Below are 12,503 nucleotides of genomic sequence, written 5' to 3'. Positions count from 1 at the left end.
TTGTTAGTTTTTAATACAAGATATTAATGTGAAAAACATCCACAGAAAATCTATTGAGCCTGACAGAGTTTTAGATGATGATGACAATAAGCAGCTCTGTATTTTAAATGACAACAATAACAGCTCTTGAAGGGGTGAGATACTGAATCAGCACTGTTTGTCCAGAAGCTTCATGTACCAGTAGCAGATTACACCGGTTCCTGGTAGCATCACTATTGATCAATGTTAGCAGTATGGACAGATCTCCCTGCATCTAAACCAGACTAAAGCCTAAACCCTGAACACAGGATAATATACTCATACTGTGTACATTGTGTACAATGTGACTGACCTGTGTGTATCTTCACAATGGAGTAGATGTCTTGTCCTTCAGACGCGTCATCTAAAAATAAATACAAATATAGTGTTAAAACATTGAAATAATGTAAACACAGAGAGAGGGAAACAGCAGCCCAACATTACCACATCTAATCTGGAGAAGAAAAAAAAACTTGTGGTGCCCCACAAAGTGAAAGTGAAATAGCTTTTGGCTCAATGTGGTACCCACATTTTGGATTTTCTGTAAAAATGGTCCCCTTCTGCAAACTTTAGAAGCCAATGGGAATCTAATATGAAAAATCGGAATGATACAAGATGGGTTGTGTACCAATTTGTGTGAACTGTGGACGACGTAGCTAGTGTGGCAGAATAACAAAGTAAGTGTGTGATCATTGTTTATGTGAGTGATCTTAGTGTGTAGTTGAGTTACTGTACCTCTCCTCTGCCTGTGTTGAGCTTCTTGTGTCACTCTCACATCAGCATACGTCACATCTTCACTCTGTCTGTCTGTCTTACAGCCTGTAGCGCGCGCACACACACACACACACACACACACACACACACACACACACACACACACACACACACACACACACACACACACACACACACACACACACACACACACACACACACACACACACACACGCACGCACACTATCATCATCATCAACTAATATAAATTATGAATCACAATACATTCACATGTTTAGTCAAAGGTTCTGAAGCCTTGGCATTTATTTTCACAACAAGGACCTTTACTTGGTGCATTGTAAACATAAGTATGAAAGTAAGGTCAGATGAATTGTGAGCAGCCTGGCCAGTAGTGTGAACAGTATCGGAAGTGCTGTGATGGAATAAGGGGGCTGACGGACAGATCGGTGAACCAATGGGATCGCACGCATTCCCTCTACGGAGATGTTAAACCCTCCCCTCTATGCCAGGGCAGTCTATGTTCGTATAGACGCTCAACAAAGCCGGATGCACCGCGGTGGATTCGAACCCCTAGACCAGTGGTTCTCAAACCTTTTCATGTCAAGGACCCCCAAATTGACACTTATTAGCCCGCGGACCCCCATTTCAAAAGATATGCCAGGGACCCCCATAAGAGAAGATTTTTTACGGCTCTATTCTCAACCATTTCATGGACCCCCAGTTTGACATGCATTAGGCTACAGACCCCCATTTAATAGCAGTTCTATCACTTGGACCGCAATTTATATTGTAAAATCTATGTGAATTTAACTCTGAGAGTGTACAAATGGAACCAAATGGACCCGTTAGGGTCCATTTGGTTCCATTTGTACACTCTCAGAGTTACAAACCCATAAGGGTCCATTTGGTGCCTAATCTATCATCAGTCTGTGTGTCTGAACATTATTGACATACCTCTGCACTTCTTCCAGAGACACAGACCCAGAATCAGCAGAAAGATGGAGACTCCAGCACACATCATAGTATAGAAATATGGAGGCAGAGAGGAAGAGAGAGGTTGAGGGAGAGAGGACAAGGTAGGGTCTGGTTGGTCGTTGTCTTTGGAGACCGGAGAATATGAAGCAGAATGGACACATATTACTTTTCAACACACATTTGTTTTAAATGTCAACAATTTACTCAATCTGAGATCGGCAATTCAACGGCCAAAAAAAAAAGTGAATTCAACGGCCAAAATATGTTCGCCCAACACTTGCATAAAATATTTAATAGAATATATTTTTCTCTGGTCGACTAAGCCAGTAAATGTTAACGCATTTTAGATTAACATTAAATTCTACATTATTATAACATTATTAACAAGGAACTCCACCTGGTGGATGAAATGGTTTAGTCTTGTCGGGATTCACTGATATGGGTCAAGAGTTAAATCAGAACATTTAGTGTGGTGCTGACATGCTTCAGCTGTTTTGCTTCCTTAGTGCCCAGATAAACTCTCCTGTCTCCTCAGCCGTGAATTCAGCCAAATCCACAACAAAGTTTGTTGCCTGAGTTTCACCCATGCTCGATGGTGACTTCCTTAATGTAATCGAATACTGTAAAATAATCTGTAATCTAAGATCTAGACCAGAGGGTCAAGTAGAGCGGTCAACATGGTCAACCCGGCTTAATGTACAGGCTTAGCGTACCAAATGCGGCGGGGAGGGGGGTGGCTGGTTTACGGTGTTAGTTGACCTCACCTTGCCACTTTAGTTACACTGATGGGTCAATGCTTGCACCCCTATCTGTCGTATCAGCCCTATAGGAGTTGTTGTCCAATCAGCACAACCTCTCAGTCATTTTATCGCTTCTCTTATGCAGGTCAAATAAAGTCTGGGTATGTGACACAGCGATCTTACCTCTCACATCCATCCAGCTCTCTGGTGACTCTCCAAGGCCAGAGATGTGACACTTGTAGAATCCTTCATCAGACTTGTAAACACTATGGATGGTCATCTGTCCTGTAGACTCAGTGCTGATGAGGGATCCATCTTTATAGAAATCAGCTGGATGGTCAGAGGATGGTTTAGCAGTCGCCTTGATTCTGGACCAGCAGTGCAGAGTGACATCACTTCCTTCCATCACAGGAAGAACAGGGCTCTCCAGGATCACAGCATCTGAACAGAGTAGAGGAGCATTTGACTGAGGTTACATCACTCTGAACAACACTATCCCAACATGATGAGGTTTTAACATGAAAGTCTCTGAGAGACAATGGTTAGAAAAACACAAAAGATAAAATACAAGAAAAACTGAACAAAGTTGTTGATTTGCTGTACATACCAGTCACAGTCAGATTAACAGTGTTACTCTTTCCCTTTGAAGACTCACACCAGTAAACTGCACTGTCTATTTTAGGGGTCATGGTCCTGACAAAACATCCTGTGGTGTTCATCTTCCCCCAGCTACGACCATCAACACCACACTCTGAGGTGATGTTTTTGGTATCTTTCCTCTTCACTCTCCAGACAGTAGAGTTAGACTGTTTGTCCTCACAGCTCAGAAAGACAGATTCATATTTAAAGAACTGAGCTCTGTCAGGACTGAGTCTGAGAGAAGCTGTGGGGCAGAGACAGAGAATAAAGTTGAGTTCCTGATACATGGATCAGATCACATACTGGAAAAAGCCTTGTACAGTCAGTAGGGGATATGTGCCTTATGTTTTGTTTTGTTTTGTTTTGTTCTGTTCTGTTGGTATTTATGTTGTATATGATCAGCAATACCGGTAACCATTGTTTGTATCAAAACAGTTACTTTTGAATATTGTTATTATGTTTGAAAAGGTGTCATATAATCGCATGAGGGATGGGCCACCACGAGGAGGCATGACACTTAAATAAAACAATCCATTCATTCATTCAGTAGACCAACAGACTTACCTCTCATAACATCACCACTGTTTGGAACTTCTGCTGAGACAATCACCATGGAAATAACTACTAGAGAGAGAGAGAGGGGGGGGGGGGGTCATTTTCATAATAAGCAGTTTCATAATGAAGAATTTGCCTCCGTGAGGTTGTGCATTACAGTACACTGAATAATGATAGTATGGGAACATTTACAAATGATTTACATATTTTCACTAAAAATAAGGCACTGATCAGCCCTATTTGTGCTGATCAGAGCAATGGTCACCGTGTTATGGCCATTTGAAATGTTAAACGCTGCTGTAACACTGCTGTAGTGCATCATATGTGTGCAATTTAGTTTTTTTGGTGCGACTATATTGTCATGGCAGACTCCTGAACAGTGCTTGTGCCAAGTTTGGTGCGGATTTGAGCACAGGTGAACCTGTCGCACTCACCCATTACCATTGTGATGGCAAAGCCCTGACCAGTGTTTGTGACAAGTTTCGTGCGGATCGGCACAAAGGTGCGCCTCAAAAGTCTGTATGTTATGTTTGTGACGTCCACCATCGACCCACAGTCCACCATCCACCCACCCCTAGGTCATTTTAATATAGGATAGCACGTACAGTATCATACACAGGCAATTCAAAGTGTTTTCCATAAGGTATATGAACACATTAAAGGTAATTTAAAAGACAGCAGCAGAACAGGGTGGCAGCTGTGAAGATAGAGCGGTCGTTTCAGAAACAGAAAGTTCCCGGTTCAACCCCTGGCTCCTCCTGGCGTGTCAAGTCAACGTGTCCTTGAGCAAGACACTGGAATCCCTAACTGCTCCTGATGAGCAGATTGGTGCCTTGAATCCTCTGTGAATTGGTGTCTGAATGTGTGTGTGAATGGATGGGGGAATGTAATAGACGTTGTAAAGCGGTGTTGATAAAAGCGCTATAGAAATGCAGATCATTTAGAGCAGGGGTCTTCAACGTTTTTCAGGTCAAGGATCCCTTAGCTGAGAGAGAAATGAAGTAGGGACCCTCAACTACATATCGTATAAAATAGTGTTGCATGCAGATTAATCTTTTTCATTGACTTCATAGATAGCTGAGACTTGATTCATCCAGTGTTGAATCTACAAGCTCACAACGCATCACAGCGTGATGCGTTGTGAGCTTGTAGATCGGCTATTTTTGGCAAATGGTCCCCCCAGAGTAGGGATGCTAGCACACACAAACGCACACACACACGCGCGCGCGCACACACACACACACACACACACACACACACACACACACACACACACACACACACACACACACACACACACACACACACACACACACACACACACACACACACACACACACACACAAACATGAAATAAAATAAGGGCGCACAAAAATGATGCAGTTTGTTTGTACTCACAGACTAGAAGGTAGAGTGGTATTAGCTCCATGCTGCGTTGCTGCTCACTGACTGATACACTGCTATGACAGAGATACTGACTGATGTCTCCTCCTACTGCTGTTGTTGTGGTGAATAGGAGAATGCACATAAGGTGGTCGACTGAGGCAGTCGAGGCTACAATAAAGGAAGTGATGGGTGTGGGGAGGAGGCTTCACTGAAGGAAGTGGTGGACTGGTGGGGTTTTATGAAGAAGTGTGAGCTCATTTAAGACATTCTAAGGAATAGGTACTACTAGGGGTATAAAGATGAACCAATACAAATCAGGAAACCAGTTTTAATATTATCGATGTGACTACATCGATGCACAGACCCCTAGATCAACCTAAGTGTATCATGAATTGGCAGATTCAAAAGTTTTTCATTGGTTGACTTAAGCTTTGCTAATTCTAAACTGCTGTGGAAAACTCTGATCTAACTTTCAAAGTTATAACTTTCAAAATATGAATGGCCACAACTCATTTGCAAAACCTTGTCTTGCATTGAGCTTTTTTTACGAGAGCATTTGCGATTTACAAACAGTCACAATTTACACCGCACCACCAAATCTAAAATCTAAAGTTGGTAGTCGTGGGCAACAAGGAACATGTGGGTGTTCTTTTCAACAAGCAAGAATGACAATGGGTGCGTTTACATGCACAATATTTATTCATTCAGAATGAACTCATTCCGAATAGAAATGTATACCCAACTGTTTACATGGCACCTGAATAAAAGTATTCCTGTTCCTCAATCGTTTACATGAGCAAAGCATTCATTCGGAATAGAACTCTGGTCATGCGCAGAGTGCTTCGGGCCAGGTTGGGGACGGGGGGAGGGGGCGGGGGTGTTTGACAGGTAAACATGTATTATTTTTATTTACCTCTGGCAGCCTTGGTAATGAATAATAACAATTTTGGCTACACGTACATGGATCTTTTTCTAAACGCACATTTTTGTGTGCGTTTGGGCCTTTCAGCCACACGCAAACGGTGTTTTTGGCCGCTAAAACGGATATTTTTGTAAACGGATAAATAAGTGAAGGTTTTCCAAAACATGCGTTTCAGTGGATCTGTGTGGACATGTAATCCGGAGATTTTGAGAAACGATGACGTCATCGCGCATTCGCACATGGTCATTATAATAATAAATAGTACAATAATACATAAACCGGACCGCTCATGGTCATTATAATAATAAATGAAGAGAGAGAGAGAGCAACACTTACAGTCTATGAAACAAGGCACGCTCATTTATGGCTAAATAATGTCATACTTAATAATAAGACAGTGGTGGGAAAAGTAGCTCATTCACTGTGTGACGAAAACCCTCTTTCTCTGCGCCAAGTAGAACACACGGCGCGCACACAGAATGTGGGGTCTGTCGTCCTAAAACACAATCGCCCCGGTGCCGAGAGTCCCTGCTTTATAGTGGTGTTCGATGTTTTTACATTGCCAACTCTCACATGTACATAAACGTTCAGATTTCAAATATAAAGTGCTTACCCCTGAGCCACGGACGTTACAAGGCGATCCGGACCACGATAAGTACCCGTATCTCCCGTATTGTTCAATAAAAAGCATTTTAATCCGATCGTCAGCCATTTTCTCCAAATTTTCTCCAATGCTTTCAACCATGCGACACCAATGGTTGGAAGGTGTATTGCACTCTGATACATTACCAAAATAAAAGAACAGAAAAAGAAAATTGCTGGCGATGGGATTAAAATGCTTTTTATTGAACAATACGGGAGATACGGGTACTTATCACGGTCCGGATTGCCTTGTAACATCCATGGCTCAGGGTTAAGCACTTTATATTTGAAATCTGAACGTTTATGTACATGTGAGAGTTGGCAATGTAAAAAAAAAACGAACACCACTATAAACCAGAGACTCGACAGCGTCATGTGAACCATGGCTACTGTTTGCGCTGCAGCTGAGCCCTAATAATGTTGTTTTCGTTTATGTTCACGTATGCTGTTCACGTATGCTATCCTACTATCCTACTATAATTCTACTATAATTCTAGTAACCTCTGTAGTGGTGAGTGAAGCTACCCGGTTCTCCTCACTGGCTGGACCAATTGCTCTGATTTTGCACACAGCCATTGACCATTACCATCTGAACTTAACTGTGAAGCCCGTTTTTCAATTTCATCAAATCTCAGCTTCTTATCAGCGTTTATGTGTCAAACAATGTCGCCTCCCGGGTTGCCAGATCATGTGCGCATATCCCCCCACGGATGCGTCGACCGGGTATGATCTAGTTAAAATAATGCAGCTATTGCAGTATTGGGCCTTAACATGTGATTACAAATGTATTTGTATTTGGCCCCTCATATATATAATTATAAAATCAATGTAAATATAAAATCTGATTTAAAATTGAAACATGCAGCTGATCGATGCGTTTCTGCGTCTACGTGTGGACAGGGATTTTTGTTTATCTTTGTCATGTGGCCAGGGATTCTTTTTAAAAACGGAGGACTAAAATATCCGTTTAGTAAAAGATCCATGTACGTGTAGCCAAGGCAAGTCACGGCTGCCAGAGAGAAATAATAACAAGCCACTAGCCACAGCTCACACTCAATCAAAGCTGCCAGCTATATAGGTAAATGAGGAAGAAGAGAAGAGAGACAATAAAACAAGTTAAGAGAGAGAAGGTAGAGAGAAGGTTTGATAATGGAAGCACACCGCATCCTGGCTACGGCCATTGGTCTGCTATTGATGAGTTTAATGCAGCAAAATCAGCTCCTGTTATATTTGCTGCTGACCCGGAGGAGGAGCCGGTCGGCGGAGAACTACGCGCGTCTGCGACTTGGGCTTGGAGCGCCAGACTCCACATGGCTTGCGCCTCCCCCCCCCCCACCCAGAAGCACCGCGCTAGCCAATGACACATGCGCAAAAGAACAAATGTATACCAGTCTGATACCAGTGCGTTTACATGGGCAATGTAGCCCGATTCTATCGGTATATACCAGCCCTTCAAACCCGAATGAAATTTCATTCGGATCAGACCGGTATGGCCATACCGATGCGTTTACATGAGCAATTCTATTCTGAATGAGCATTCATTCCGAATTGAAGTGGAATAAACCTGTCCATGTAAACGCAGCCAATGAGAATTTAGATTTAATTGATAAAGCACAGACAAACACCCCTCTCCTCCACAGCACGTGTGTGTGTGTGTCTGTATGGGTTGTGCTCACCTGAATTAACGAGAAATGTCAGAATTAAACCAACAAACTATGAAATGCGTTCTTGACACAACTCCTTGGGTTCTTTGTCTCAAGGTGACAAAAGTCAATCTCACATTTTTCTTTTCTCCCCCCCCCTAGCCCCATCTCCACTGACTCCACTTACAGAAGTCCTAATTGCAAGTTTGTAAAGGAAATATTCCAGATATTCAAAGTTATTTGGCCAATAGGTACTCATTTTCCCTTTCTTGTTCTGCTGTTTAGCACAGCTTGGAGAAGGAGAAATGACAGGTGTTTCAGCTAAAGGGTTTAATCAGTGTCTTAAAGACACCAGTTGAAATAAAATAAAATGTGTTTTTTCACATTTTCAGATCCTATCTATGGTCACAATGGAGATATAGTTAATAGTAGATGCTAAACAAAAAATATGTCTGTGTATTTTATTTTTATATCAATAGTCTTACTGCCTAGAACGACTCAACTCGTTTTTAGTTTTTCATCACTTGCCTGCCAAGATCGAGTCAAAAAAATTTGACCCAAAGACCAAGGAGATATGAATTTTCGAAGATCTTTACTCTCATCCACTTCCTTGTTAACTTAAAACTTTAAAATTTTGTATCTCGGCTCCTGAGTACTTTTTTTTTTTTCATTGAAAAATCTCTGGCATGCCAATAGGCAGTGAAAATAATTCAGGCAGTCAATGATATTGTGGAGTGTCACTGTGGGCTCGCCCTGACATGCGGCCTCCCAGAGGTAAGTGGAGCTCTCTGACCCTGGGCAGGGTGATTGAGGGGCGGTACATTCCCCGGTACCTCCTCAATCAGACTGAAATGATGACTGCTGTGTCTACTCAAGCAAGTGACGACACCTGTGTACTGATCAGCCAGGGTTAAAACTGAAGCCACCCTGCTCGGTCAGAGGCTCAAACTCCTGGGAGAGGAAAGCAGTGTTGGGCGGTAAGCTACAAACACACTCGGGGTAATGTCTGCATTCCGACATCTCACTACTCCGACTAGTGGCTTCCGCGTGCGGTTAGGGTTAGGTATAGGGTTAGTTAACATCGGAAAGGCGACATGTCGGAAAGGCGACATGTAACCAACACACTCCACTGTTCTTAGATAGATGTTGTTAGCTGGGTGTATTCTAATCAGTGTTGTCTCTCCTCCTGTAGGCAACCTCCGGAGTTTCATACTAGCAGGGGAAAAAGGACTCTGTTTCAAACGCCCCATTGGGGAAGATTTAAGTTTGTTTTGCATTACCCCCCCCCCTGCCTTTGTTGAATTCGGGCAAATAAAATACTGTGTTTTTTGAAACTCAAGCCTCTCAGCCTCTTGGTGTTGGTCAGTGCTCAGTGCTCACAATATATATATATATATATATATATATATATATATATATATATATATATATATATATATATATATATATATATATATATATATATATATATATATATTTAAAGACGCGCAATGGTCTTACCAACAATGAGTTCAACTGCAAATTTCTTCTGACATTCTGGAATTAAGCATGTGTAGTTTCCTTTATCAGATAATGTCACTTTAGAGAGTTTGAGGGACATGTTGCCTTTCTCCACTTCATTCACAAAGAGGGACGTTCTTTCCGTGTAGGAAGGATTCTTAGTGTCAAGTAATTCTAGCCCGTTCCTCTGGAAATGCACGTATAGAGGATATGCGCATGCTTAAAGTGAATGGCACATCGAGTGGCAAAGCGAGTGGCAAAGCAACATGTAAAGTGAGTTTAACATTGTTTAATGTTGTTTAATGCAATCAGATATGACTTTTCTGTTTGGATGCATGGTCTGTCAAAGCCAGAAAGTATTTTTTGACAATCAGTAGGCATTCCTGCATAACATCCGGGTTTGATGATGATGTCACACGCATATCCTCTATAGATCACGTGGTAGGTCTGGTCTGGACCACTCTACAGCCACTTCCTTTACGTGAATGCTGGGATTCATGGTAGGATCAATCTCACATGGTAGAACAGCATCACCTCCAACAGATGTTTTTACTGTCAGACAATTCCCTGATAAGACAAGACAAGATATTATCATTCTTTAATGATCCCAGTGGGACATTCAGGTGTCACAGCAACGGCAGTAAGACTGACATACAAAAAGGTACTGTACAAGTAAAAGCTAAGAACCAAACCATGAAAAATAGAATAAAATAAAGTAAAATAACGTATAGTAGCCTATGTGTGGACAAGTGGAACAATTCTGCCAATTTTGGTGAACAAATAAAAAGTATAACTAAGGTTTAGAACGACTGCATTCATATGATGGGCAATATTATAAATTAATAGCGGTCGGCATGAAAGTCCATTAGGTGAAACTGTGGCCTCACTTGCCAAAACGGCAAATACACCTAATAATTTAGCTCTAAATACTTCAACTGAAAAGAAGAAAAAAACGGTTGAATTTGCAATTTTGCATCATGTCTATAATTTGCATACAAAGATCGTTTGACATATGTTTTCTTTCTTTTTTATGTGTTGACAAATGTTGGGCACATAAATATTTTATTTGAGGTTAAGCACTATTGAAATTGATGAAGAATAAGGCATTCTGACATATGCAAGCTTTGGTCGCAAAAGTCATGCCTCCGAGCAGACTCTGGCCATCCATGTTTCACCATTGTTTTCAAGGTTGCCAACGTATCATCTCTCTCTGTTTCACTGCGTATTGTGTGCATTTTGTCTTCACTGACAGGCAGGTGACTGACAATGAGGTGAATTTGGGCACCCATGTCTCCTTCTGGTTTGTCATCTGGTTCTGAGTCAATGTCATCGTCTGTGACCTTGAGAAGCGCTCTAGACAACGTGTCAGGCACATATAGTCCAGGGGCCAAGCCATATTTTGGTACCACCTAAGGTGACCGTAAAGTTTTTGTATTTTTGTCTTCCTACATGTCTCTAGTTTATATTTTGGTATGATAACCCTTCCAATCTTGTAGCTTAATGGCAGTTATCACTACTTACCGGCTAATGTATCCGGTAGGAGACACAAAGTAGAATCTTTGTGTCTCCTACCGGAAATACACCCGGGCATCAAATTATTGCGACAAAAATCAAAATATATCCATGTATTCAAGGCTTCGTGGGGTGTGCAATTGATAGAAAATAAATCATTTTTTGGGTGAACTCCTCCTTTAAGTTTCCCAGGGGGACTCTCTACCCATTCAGCTATGACCACCCTAGACCGAAGGAGGGTCAACTTTTACAAGCTTATGGAAAGCAGTCTTTTTGCAAACTCTGAGAAAAAATCTGAGAAGTTATCAATTGCACACCCCATGAAGCCTTGAATACATGGATATATTTTGTTTTTTTGTCGCAATAATTTGATGCCCGGGTGTATTTCCGGTAGGAGACACAAAGATTCTACTTTGTGTCTCCTACCGGATCCATTAGCCGGTAGGTAGTGATAACTGCCATTAAGCTACAAGATTGGAAGGGTTATCATACCAAAATATAAACTAGAGACATGTAGGAAGACAAAAATTCAAAAACTTTACGGTCACCTTAGGTGGTACCAATTTGTGAAAATATCAGTGTTGGCCCCTGGACTAATACATTTCTTTCCCTAGTGTGTGGGTCCCCTGTGTGGGTCTCCTTTTGTAGCAGCTCTCTGAGTGGTTCAGTAGTCGCTGAGAGGTTTGGAACATACTTGGCTAGGTACGTTATCATTCCTAGAAACCTCTCAAGAGCCTGCTTATCTGTAGGTTTCATAATTCCTCTGTGAGAGCTATTTGCCAGTATCTGCTGCTAGCATCTAGTGCATACATGGGCAACTGGCAGCCCGGGGGCCATCTTGCGGCCCCTACCTTCACTTAATGCGGCCCGGAGGTTAATATCAGAATACTGATATATTATTGATTTCAGCTGTTACAATTACAAATATGCAAACATGACCCGCTTTAATTAGTTCAGTCTATACTAGTAGCTTAATGACTAGTGTCCTTTTTACGTCCAATGTATTTGTATTTAACATAAGTATAACTAAATGCATTTGAAATGAAATAAAAATGGTACTTTTCAGGATTCCAATTTAGAAATAGCAAAAATAGCAGATCCACAAGCTCAAAACGCGATGCAGCACGTTTTTAGCTTAGATCTGCTATTTTAGCTACTTTTGTGTGACATAGAATGGTACAGTACGAGAAAAGTGAAAATACGGAGATAAGAGGTTTCTGCCCGACAGTATGTGGC

The sequence above is a fragment of the Gymnoscopelus microlampas genome, assembly GCF_963454915.1.
Source record: "Gymnoscopelus microlampas genome assembly, chromosome: 9".
Lineage (NCBI taxonomy): Eukaryota > Metazoa > Chordata > Actinopteri > Myctophiformes > Myctophidae > Gymnoscopelus > Gymnoscopelus microlampas.
Note: the sequence above shows the minus strand (reverse complement) of the source record.